The sequence below is a fragment of the Geospiza fortis genome, unplaced genomic scaffold, assembly GCF_000277835.1.
Source record: "Geospiza fortis unplaced genomic scaffold, GeoFor_1.0 scaffold25, whole genome shotgun sequence".
NCBI lineage: Eukaryota > Metazoa > Chordata > Aves > Passeriformes > Thraupidae > Geospiza > Geospiza fortis.
In genome coordinates, this window is record NW_005054423.1 from 2,071,562 (window position 1) to 2,084,185 (window position 12,624).

The 12,624-nt window shown below is 34.3% G+C and overlaps 1 long non-coding RNA gene across 1 annotated transcript in view; it reads left to right on the forward strand.

The window, feature by feature from the left end:
- LOC115948534 overlaps positions 1 to 12,624 on the forward strand; it is a 17,305-nt gene that overhangs the window by 1,250 nt on the left and 3,431 nt on the right. Inside the window, exons 2-3 of the long non-coding RNA XR_004082352.1 lie at positions 475 to 526; positions 2,217 to 2,279. This is a non-coding gene — a long non-coding RNA (uncharacterized LOC115948534). The remainder of the gene's footprint in view (positions 1 to 474; positions 527 to 2,216; positions 2,280 to 12,624) is intronic.

Sequence of the window (12,624 nt, forward strand, 5' to 3'; positions counted from 1 at the left end):
TTTATCCCTTTTCCCTTGCTGTGTCCTGATTGTCTGGAGCGGGATCTAGATGAGGGATCCCCCCTGGCGAAGTCACTCATGTGCTGCTGGCTGTGACACATGGTACGTGTGTCGCCTTTGTATGGTCCTGGTTGGGCCACATGCACTTAGCCTGCAGTTTAAGGATTTGCTTTCGTATGTGTAGTGAGTGCTGGAATAAAACAGGATTTCAAAGGGTACCACTAGAGTTGACATTTCAGGCCTGCTCTGGGTTTTATATAAACCTTAACCAGAGGAAATGATTGTTCCAGGTTAAATGGCCCTAAACTTTCCTTTGTTTCATTAATTGGGATCTTCTGTTTAGTTCTTGTGACAATTCTTTTAAAGAAGCCGGAGGAATAATTCTAATTCATTAATTTCTTCCATACTGACTGAAAGGTTTTCGCTGTTTTACACATGGCTGGAGTTATGCTTAGACTTACTTCTTGTCTTTAGGTTACACACATGAAGTGAACAGAGGGGGCTTGATCCGGCTGTCCCCTCTCGAGTGAGTAAAACATAGGTCTGTCTTGTTGTTAGAAACTCTCACTACCATCAGGGCCTCTGTTTGGTGTGATATCTGATAAAATGATTTTGCTATTCCAGGCCTCCATAAGGTTACCCAAAACAAATGTTGTCATATATTTCTGATTTTCTAAAAGCATGCTATATGTTTTTTAGCTAAGCCTCTGGTAGCTTTAACTTTCTTCTTTACTTAAATGTGCTTGAGGGAGGAATGATAGCTTTTACATTAAATGTTTCATAGTACTGACAGAGGCACAAATGGAAATTACTATTTTTTACAGTTTCAGAGAAAATACAATGCACAAACCAGGCAAACAATATAATCCAGAAGTCTTATTAATTAAAACCCAATGTAGGAGTGTACATTTTACAAATATTTGCCTGGGAACTTGGACTCTTAAATTCTGTCAATATCTCCATCACCTCTGAAATTATTGCTCACCTATATCCACAGTGACCCCAAATTGTCAGAGAGAAAGCCTGCCAGTTGTAAATCCACACGGGGCTACAACAGGATTGCAATTTATTATAAAGCAGAAATGTTACTGAAGGCAAAATTGGTGCGTATTCCCAAGTCCACACCTGAAAGGAACACATTTTCCAGAAATAAAGATGTTACAGAGAATTGTTTAATAATTTTTTTCATGAGATAGCATCATCATATTAGGTAGGTTATATTTTTTCTGGATTTTAACCAACTGCGAATGTTTTTTTAAATATTGTTTAAAAATAACAGGGACAACTGAAATTCAATACCACCTTGAAAAGATTAAAATATTTACTTAGGCTGCAGACTTTGTGCATGACAGTACATTATAGAATAGTCAGAATGGAGAGATACTTTTTCCTTCTTTCCCCAAAAGGATCTAGCTTGGTATAATATTCTTGCTTCCCGCTGGAATGATGTTAATGAGTGCAAAAAATATTCTTGATGTAATGTAAAAGAGGAAATGAAGGACTGTTATAAAACTAAATTTAAAAGTATGTTTTAATATTCTGAAAGATAAATACAGAATAATGTATTTTGCAGGGAGATCATATGTACTATGTGGAAAGAGCTTATTTTAAACAAGTGTGTCTGTACATTCCTTCAGATAAGAGTGTGCATACTGTCGTTAAAATCACAGGATTTTTGATCTGTATTTCTACTTATTTTTACAAGAAAATGTTTCTAATATAAGTTATGCATAAACAAATTTAAAGAGCATCTGAAATTTATTCATAAAGTAAATAAAAAAATTTAAAATGCTACTGATTACGAAGAAGTGTTTGTAAAACTCCCAATTCCTAAAATAAACTTGTGAATCTAAGAAGGTGCTAACCTGCATACACAATGTACACAACTTTCCCCTTTCAATTAATTTCTAATGTTAGGAGGAACTAAAATGAACACAAGAGAAGGATTTCACTCTTTTTCTCCTTAAACTCCTTTAAAATTATCTCTTCACAGAGACATCCTGAGAAATTAGAAGCACCCTAGGAATCAGTATTTCCACCAAATAATTATTTTTAAAATTAATATATGTGCCATTTTCCTTTGTTTTTTTTCAGTAGATAATTGTGAGTATTGTCATCAGTAAAAAGGAAATAAAAACTAAGACTAAAACCTATTGTAAGGCAACAAATAGATGCTTTTATATTTACAGTAAAATATTTTTATTTTCTTTTAATAGGAAGCCTTCATAAATTATTAAATCACACTTGATCAAGTTAACAATGGAGTTAACTACGAGCAGGTAAAATTCTGTTTTCTGCGTACGATTCATACCTGAACCCCTCAGACACTTCTTATCTCTTTTCTACATATTTTTTCATTAACATAACACTATTTAAACTTTTATTTTGAGACTATTATAGCACGTAAAACATATTTGTCTGTGTGTATTCACCAACACACGGAATCACTGATCTGTTCCTGTATCACACAAAAATACCTTGTGTATAGTTACATATTTAGAAGCATACGAAGGTCTGCTCAGTGTTTGGTTTTGGCACAGTAATTAAGGTGTCAGGATTCAGATATGCTTTAGTGCTGAACATTCAAAATTTAGCATTAGAGCCCCTGGTTCATCTACAACAGGATGGATACTGTGTTTATGGAGTTCATTTTTGACCTTACCTGAGTAAGTACTTTAAGTTAAAGTATGAGATGCACCTAGAGGGGTAATACATTGAGTTTAATAGGAAGACAGTTAATAACCTTTTTTCATCCTCATGCACTATCAATCATGGCTGTCACCAGTCTGCTGAATCAAAGCAAAAGTGTTCTTCACAGATGACTGATTAGAAACGCAAAATCACAAGATCCATCTTCATGGTCACTTTTATTATAGTCATTTTTAAACTGACAGCAACCTGCTCAGTTTCAGCAGACTGGGCATCACAAATAGTGTCACTCAGTGCAGCTAAGCATGAGAAGATGTTGGCTGGATTATACTTAAAAATAATTAGGCCCAAAGCCTTTTGTGGAAGCAAGAAAAAGGATTTTTGTGGTTCTAGCCCCATCTTTTCAACACCAGAAGTAACCTATGCTTTTACAGTAGGTTACTATTGGAAAATATTTTCATCCTTCCACTTCAAGTGAATAAATCAGTTCTGGTGGCCCTTGGATACCTTTTTGTTGGTAATGTGACCAGTGAGTTTTGATAGAAGCCCCTGTAAGCAGACGCTTAACATTGCATACTGCTATTTGTACAGTGCTGTGATGAACTGCTGGTTTCCAGCCTTCTGAGGAATATTACAAAAGCTAATTACCTTGTTAACTAGATTTGTTTCAATAACACTGTCTCCTGTTCAAATAAACTAGTGAACAGTTCAACGGTTTAAGGTTATTTATAAATTGAATGGGCTTCAGCAAATTTAAAATCAAAATGGTGTAGGTGAGAGGGGGAGAGAGAGAAAGGGAGAGAAGGAACACTGGTACTGCAAGTTGTGATCTGTTCTTGTGTGTTTCTGAAATACAGTGAAATCTAATGTAAGTAAAGGTGTTAAGTAATGCTGAAAAATGAAAGCTGGTTTGTTTGGAGGTTTTTTGTTTGATTAGTTTTTGGGGTTTTTAAAGAAATATAAATTGCTATTGCCTCTAAAGGATGCTTTTCCTGCAAGATTGGTTTCTTAATGTAAATAAAATCCTTTCCCTCTACTTAACACTGTTTAAGATGAGTAAGAAAATAATAGATTCTGATTTGGAATTTTGATTCAAGGACTGTTGGAGTGAGAAGACAGCCAAGACTCATTCTGGAATTAGGTGGAAGCTAAATAGGCCTCCCTCAAAACTCTTCAAAATCTTTACTGTTTTTTAAAATCTAAATTCCACTTCATCTTGTGAACACAAAATAACATATTGCACCAGCTGAGCATTGTTTCAGAATTGTCTTTAGAATTGCAGTGAAATTGTGCATCTGGTTAGCCACTTAAATTTAACCCCCAAAAGGTAGTCTTAATAGCAAGCCTGATTTGTGTAGCTGTGATTCCTTTATTACAGCTCATGGGACTCTAAGCTCTGTATATCTAAACCTTTCCTTTAAAACACATTTGGTAACTGTGAGGGATTTCAGTGGCTGCAGGGTCGGACCTTTCTTGCAGTGCCCCTTCGCATCCTTCTCTCAAACTGGAGGGCAAGACTTTGGTCAAGTAGGGCTCTTCCAAAAGGAAATGCTCTTCATTTCTACCCTCAGACCTCACTTTTGCTTTTAGCACCTGGCTATAAACACACACACACACAGAGTCAGTGGTGACTGACTCACACTCAGTGGTGATGAAATGTTTGCCCACACAGGCATGCAAACACACACAAAGAACATGCTACATACGTGTTTTTAACACTGGCACACAATCACTGCTGCCTGGAGAGGTATGCTGAAACATGAATACCAAGCTAATCGTGTCAGCAGAATATCTCCATTTAAAGTATCTTTAATAGTTTTGTAATATTTCCAGGTGCTAAAGAGACTGGAGAAGGAAAGCAGGAAGCAAAGTAGGCAGTTTTATGTCCAGTTGAGATTCACATGCTCTGCAAACAGTTTGATTCCTCTCTTTGCCCCAGTTAATGCTTATCTTAAGGATATAATTAGCATTGATAATACGGTCCCATATAGAAACTCCATGTTTTTTGAAGTGGTTTTAACATGCATCTCTATTTTCTGATGAAAAATTGATACACTAATGCTGACTGACGTCTGTCTAAAAATCAGAGGCTAAGTGTGTCTGAATTGAAATTTCTGAGCATTAATCAAAACCTAATCAAGCAAAGAAACTAGCAATGCCTACTGATAAATAATATAATCATATTTTAATAATTATGCTTTCAGGGTGACAACAATATTTTTCCCTATTAGATATTTTAAATACTATATTCTAGACATAAATGGCTAAAGAAAGTTGGCTGTAAATTATTCCTGTGCACTTTTCTGTGTAGTAAGAACAAATTCTAAAGAAATCTTGAGATCTGGAAGTAAAACTATCTGCATTAAAAAGAAAATAATGGGCTACTAATGCTTTCTAATTTCAGGTACAAAAGTTGTTCTTTCTCCTGGATATTAAATAATACTAATCTACTTTCTAGGTTTGTTTTCTACCCAGTTACCATTTTAAGACTGTATGGGAAAGGTGATCACTGTAGCTTAATTTAAGCACATAGTAAATCGATGCATCTCAAAAAATGAGCTTAAAAGGATGAGGAATGGTAAGAAATTTTGTGGTTTTTTTTCCTGTCACAATAAAAGGAGACACAGGTAATAATTACTAAGATATTTTTATTACCTTAAGAAAACAGCTACATCAAACTGACTTTGTAAACTTTTGTAATGCATATGTTGTTTTACTCTATATGCTGCATCTTCCCCAGAATGTATTGTTTATTGTATGCTTATTTCCTGTCAGTACACTTGCTTATCCAGAATATTTATTACATATTAGTATATAGAACAGAATTAACTTTAAAAGGGTAAGATTTTTATAAATTAACTTTGAATTAACTATTTTTCCAACTACAGTTCTATCTATCAATCCTTATAAGACAAGACTGAAGTAAGTACTAACAGTATTGAGGAAATGTTCCAGTAGAACAATTATAACATGTTTAAGTACTGATTGCATATAAATATCTTGTAAGGTTTACCAAGATGTAATTTATACTACAAATAAGTAAAGGAATTTACATCTACTTTAGTCATTACTAACCTAATTGGTGGGAAAAAATACTTAATGTGTAGGCACATGCATGGAAGACAGCAGCTGAAATAAAGCGTAACTTTTATCTCAAAAAAGCAGATCTACCCAAGTAAATAGGCCAAAGAGTACCTGGAAGGTTTCTCTTTCCAAGTACACTTATCATAAGCATATATAGACCCATGAAAAGTACCCATCAAATCCTCCAACAGCAAAGCAGAGCACTGCAGACAAGAACACTAGGAATTCTCATACCACACCTGCCTTTTTGCTGCTTGAATATGCAGCTATTTCTGTCCTCACCGCTTTTTAATTTTTTGCCCTTTGGTTTTTGAAATGTTCCTTGTAGAAACTTAAAAGGAGGAAAAAGCTTTTCTATGAGCATCAGGTTGCAATAAATGTGTGTATGTGAGAGAGAGTGTGTGTGCATACAAAGATGTATCAGGAAGGCCAGACTGGTCATCTTTCAGCATCTGTCTCTTACCTGGGGCTCAGACCTTGGCTTTCAAGGGAAAAGAGCAGGGAGCAGAGGTCATGCAAAACATTTCCTCTTGTATATTCAAATTACCAGTATTTGGGATGAAGATATTGTCTGATATCAATATTCCCAGTTGCTCACTAGGCAGACAATTTTTACCTCCTCTCAAAAGGTATCGGTATTTGTACCTCTGTGTATCAGTAAGGCCAGATGATTGCTCATCAGGACTTAAAAAGGATTCTGCATTTTTCCTCTGCGCTTTCTAAAATATTGACCACATAATGTGAAGTGGGGATTTCTATTTGTTGTCTTTTTATTTATCTTTTTTTTATCTTTATACCCCCAGACCTCTTTATATTTTCTGCCACCTGCAAAATATAATAGCCACAAATCCTTGCAGGTTGTCTTTGAATTTATGCTTTATAAGAGCAAAACTTTATAGGAAAGATGTAAATATTTCTTTGTCAAATGTGCCAAAACCAAGTATTTTTCTTCCAACAATTAGAAATATTACCTATTTATTACTACTGCTGAAGGATGCACATAGAAGTTTAAATATAAACATCAAGGATATGCTGAATACAATAAAACAAGTGTGCCTATTACCGATTGAAAACAAGAGAAGAGCTGTCTTATTTCTCAAGTTACAGATTTAGGGATAAGCACATATACTTTATTTTTCGTATATCTTTTATCTGTAATCTAAATCATAGTTTAGATCATAGTCTGTTAGGCTAAAAGGAAAAGATTATTTTTGTGTAAATGTCCATCTAGGATTTTGGAACCCTGCTGTGGAATGCAAAAGGGGTAAAAATCCCCCAAATTTCTTTGAATAGTTTAGGTGCTACAGTAGCGATTTTTTTTTTTTAATATTTGAGCTTTCTCTAGAGCTGTATTTAGGCCCTGTTTTCATTTTTGTAAAGTACAGGTTTTCCTTTTTTGTAAGCTGTTCTCCCATAGTGCTTCTTATTTTAATTCATTCTTAGCAAAAGAAACACCCAGGTTCAATCTGGAGACCTCCTTCCAACATAATTTAGCTGGACCTTTTCTTAGTAAAGGTTTTCTGGTTTTCATTTTCACTTCATATTCTCAAATAAAAGATCCTTTGTTGTCTACCATTTGATTGGACTTAATGAAAAACACTCCATTTTAACTTAACAGTATTTCCCTTTGAATTTATTATATTTAAGAACACTGTCAAAAATCAAGCATTTAATCTCACGTTTTTATACTTAGAATTATATTGCTATCATATGGTTCAATGAGGTGATGTAGAAAATATATTGAATAGATTTCAAAAAGAAAAGTGAAAAACTAGCCTCATTTTAATATGAAACTAAATACTATGGCTAATGTGCAGATTGGGTATGGTAGTTGACTTTAAAGACTAACATGTGACAGGGTGCCAACAGCTGAATTGTGCAGTATTGACTAAATGAGGTTCACTGATTTGTATTGAGGCTAATATCTTCTTTAAACAATTCCGTGTAAATTGTGCGTATAAAGTCATTGGAAGCTATTTCTCAGGACAGCCTCGCTGGCTAGCTACCTGCTGGAGTGAGGAAGATAATCAATAGAAAGAAATAGAGCTGAGCATGAGACTAGGAAGCTTCAGAGCAGTTAGTGCTGATAAAAGTAGATGATGTCAATATTTGGGAATAACACAACTCTAGGATAACAGACAAAAGAGAAGTGCATATGTTGTAGAGTGTTCAAACAGGGGCAGAATTAATGCATAAGTGGCAGATGTTGCCCCAGGCTGCAAAAAGACATTATTTATTCCAGCTATTGTTAAATTCCTAGCAATACACCACTGCTCTATATAGTATATTAAAATTATATCTGGCAACGAGGGAGCTGGAATACTTTTTACATGAGTCAAAATTCTCAGATATAAAGAAGCTGATGCACTCTGTTTACACAGAGCATTTTCCACACATCTCCTTGACCTCATAAGGACAAGCCTGTGTCAGAACAGAATCCTGCAAAAACAGTGCTCAGTGGTCTTTAATTAAATGAATATTTAGAACTAATATTTCAAAGAGTAACAAACTCAAAATGTAATGGCACATTTTACCAGAAATCAATTCTTTGCTTGTAAAGATGTTGACATCCTTGAGTCCACCCTCTTCCCCCTCCCTTTTTCTTGTGTTTAAGTATTATTGAAACAAAAAATTCCCAATGCTCATTCAAATTTATAATATGGTGAATGTTTTTAGCCATGGTGTCTTTATTGGTAGTGAAATATTGGTATATTTTTGCTAATTTAATAGTAGAAATCAGTTTTCCTCTTGCTGTCAGGCGATGAATTTTTGTTCTTCTATGCTGATCTCTCTGTTGATGTATTATGACATAGTCTGTCAACATGAACAGATACGTGAAAGGGAGATTGGGTGACTGAGACATGCAACCTGAATATGGCTCCTCTTCAATTTTAAGTGTATTATCGTGTTTGGATACAGTCAGTAGAAATGTATGATATTTTTTTTTCCTCTAAAGAAAGCTATTATTTTGATGTATTTTAAGCAAAAGCAAAACAGGTGGACTATGACAAGGTCCTAAAAGAAGAATGAATGAGGTAACTCCAAAACATATGTACGTGAACTTAAAAAACTTTCACTTCTAAGTTATAGCCCTTTAAATCTAACATTTGCAAAACACAAAAGTTTTTGTGTTAGAAGAACCAATCCGGGCTTATCTGATTATTAAATGTTGCTATCTTTTCTTTAAAAAAAATTAAATAATTCCACAAGCTTTACATGGTTTGCTGTCACAGATGTTTTTATTGTTTGGTGTTAGATATCTGGATTACATCAAATAGGTGATTACTATGTCAGCTAAAAAGGTCAAGTTCCCTACTTTTTATTTCAAACCATCATAAAGAAACCTTTCTATAATGACACACTTGTCTATACTTTAGATCTCCCTCTACTCATTTTAAAAAAAGCTTCTATCTGATACATTGCTTAACACGAGAGAATTTCATATTTTGATAGTTAATAGTGTCAATATTCATTCTTAAGAGAGATACCTGCATACTGAAATAGTTATTTTTTTCAAAGCAAATTTCTTATCAAAAGATCATTTTTGTCATTAAAAATACACAATTTATTGCAATAAAAGTTGTTATTATTAGAGTGATGTGCCATAAAAGCCTTCTTAGATATTTTTTTCAGGTAGCTATTCTTTAGTTGTCTGACGTGGCACCATTCCGTCTTAAAATTACAAGAATTCATAAGGTTGCTGTGTAATACCTAACTCTAAGGAAATCTTCATTTCAAATAAGCATGCATTTTGATTTGGGACATAGTCAAAAATCTTTAAAGATATATACATCAACTAATTTGTTAATCTTGTGCCACTTTTAACATTTGTCACACATATAGACCAGGAAATTGGCTCCATCTCATTCTAGCTCTGTGTTGAATTAAAAACCTCTACTGCAAAGAAGAGCATGATGTGGGGAAAGAATAAATTTAGTTCTTTCCTTAGTAATGCACATATATTTCCATACATTTCACATCCTAAGGGAGTCTGTGAATGCATTCAATAAATACAAAACTGTAATTCCAGGAAAAGAGAATTTTTATATTATAAATTTCGGATAGTACTTTGTTCTTAAAAGATCTAAAATTACAAACGTCATTATGTTTTTTATTCCTTTACAAAATACAGGATAGAGAAAAAAAATGGAAAGGCATTGAATTTTAGGGTCATCCATATTTCTGAGGGTATTAGTTGACTTGGAACAAAAAAATATATATTCCACAACTGCACTTGTAAATTAAGAAAATTGTGTCCACCCCAACTAGTTCTACCTTACTTATACTGAAATCAAAATCATATATGTAAGCATTTATCTCAAACTATTGTTTATCTTCACCTTATATATTAAGGTCAGTGAAAAGAGCAGTTTATGGATAAAGGGCAATAATAAAGGGGTAGCCTTTAAACATGATTAGTTGGTGTCTATTAAAGATGTGTTAAAATGAAATATATACTGCAGGTGAAGCAAATTACTAACTCCTTCTAGGATGATGGACTTACTATATGTGTATTTCACTATCCCTTTAAAATATTTGCGAATTTGACTGCATTCTGAGGAGACAGAGCAATGTGGTAGATTTATGAGGGTCTGACGGAAACAGGGCTAGGAAAGATTATGGCATACTTGTTTAGAAAAACTGAGAACTGAAGGTTCCTGATTTACACTGACATATATCTAGATGAAACTATAGTTTGCAAATTGCCTGGAGGAGTTATCTTTTATTAAGTGTTTGATGGGTACAGAAATGTACCTATCTATTCTATAACAGTCTGGGAATACCAACACAATATTTGCAAATACAATTTCAATATCTTTAGATTTTCTTAAATATTTTCATTTTCATGGTCACCTCACCCAACCCTGTGCTGAGCTCCCGGGACTACCTAACAACCCATATGGTTAGAGTTTTGTTGCATTATTTTGAATTCTTGAGATAGCATTGTGCTGAAATGTTCCCTGCACTGCAGGAGTAGGAGAGATCAAACCACAGCTTAGGCACTTTTTACCTTTTTCAACAGCTTACCAACATATTTGACACTTTCTGCATTTTAACAGTTAGAAAAAGGTGTTAAAAACCCCAACGTTCACAATTAATGCACTTCCAAAGGCTTTCAAGTTCATGACTACACTGTGATGCCATTACATATGTTTAGTTTGAAATTAGGCAAGGAGTAACAGACAAAGCATGCAGTTTTACCAAGCACTGTAAGATTTCTTGCAAAGAAAGCCTGAAAGACGGGTAAGTTTTCTACTCAGATCAACTTTCCTTGTTTTATTCTGACTGATACACACTAGATGACATGTCTAGGAGGAGTTGGGGGGCAGGTTGGCTTTGCACAATAATTTTTGGTACATTAACTCCTCTTCCTTGAAGTGATGCTACTTTTTAATCTTATTTTAAAACATTATTATCATAGGGAAAATCTGTATTAGTCACTACAATCCTAGTCATATTTTATTAATGCAATTAAAATTGGTGTTTACTGATGCTTTAGCAACAAAATGATGAATTTAATATCAATTTAACAATGGATGATGATATGCATCCGAGTCCTGTCAGCATTTTTTCAAGCCAGGTGAATGCATCATACAAATATTAGGCAATATTTTGCAAAACAATCCACCTATTAAACAGGAAGTTTTGTCAAGCATGTATGTGCAGTTGATCACCAATTATATATATATACATTTTTTTTTCCACAAAAGTGTGGAAACAGGATTAGAATATTTTAAAGAGTTCACAGGCTTCTAATAATGAACAGCTTACACTAACTGATAGTGTGTACTACATTAGTGTAAGCTTTTGATCAGCAACAGAGAAAATAAAGTTTATGATCAGACAACTATTTCTACCTTCATATGAATATGTGTTTTGTGCATTGATAGATTTAACAAAGTTTTTCTAGTGTTGTACCCTTGTATGAAGAGCTGTACATTTGTGATAAGTCACATGCCCTGGCCCATTTTCATCAGTAACTTGCATGGTTTTCTTCAATCATTAACTTACCAGATCTGGGTAGGGATGTCTGGATCTTTCTGGATGTTTGTATAGCGCCTAGCATAATATAATGTGTACTGGAATATAAGGAAATAATTGGCACTTGTTAGTTATAAGCAGCACTTGTTAGCATAGGCTTTCTAGCATGCCAACAAGCAATTAACCTCAGCATCAGTCAATCACCTTTTCCTAGTTAACTCGCATTACACTTTGAGGACAGCTGCCATCTTCTTGTGGAAAAATACATGTAACTGTGCCCCTGACTGTCATGTGAGTTTCAGACCAGTGTAACTTTATTCTCTCCAGAAGAATTAGAGCTTTCTAAATAGTAGGGTAATCAAGAAAATTATTTTTCTTCCATGACTGTAAATTAGGAGTAAGTGCACCTAATTCATTGGTGCTGCATCTGTTTAAAATTGTGGCACCGAAATTGGAATCAATCTTTTCTTTCTGTACCTAAGAGGTGAAAGTGTAGCACTGTACATAAGTCAATCAATGCAATGATGTTGCTTAGCAATGTAAATGCAAAAGAGTAGATTGCTGATGCCAAGAAATTTGCACCCACATATTGCACCTGTCAGTAAATGGGAGTTTGCATTGCAACTGCATTGCAGTGTGGAATTAATGCCCTAATTAGAGACTTCTTCATCTCTATTAGGTATGCCTGACAAGACAATATGGTGAGGTTTTCTTATCAGCTCATCATTGCTATGGGTGGCAGGAGTAACTGGTTTTGTTCATTTTTACTCTTTTTGCTCGTTTTTTTTGTTGGTTTTTTTTAAGACATAGCAAACACTTTAAATCAATTTTTGGTAGGAGTAGATGACCAGAAGAGAGTTTCTGTGTGCTATTTGTGTAGAAGAGAGAGGTTGACAGTGGGTTAATAAA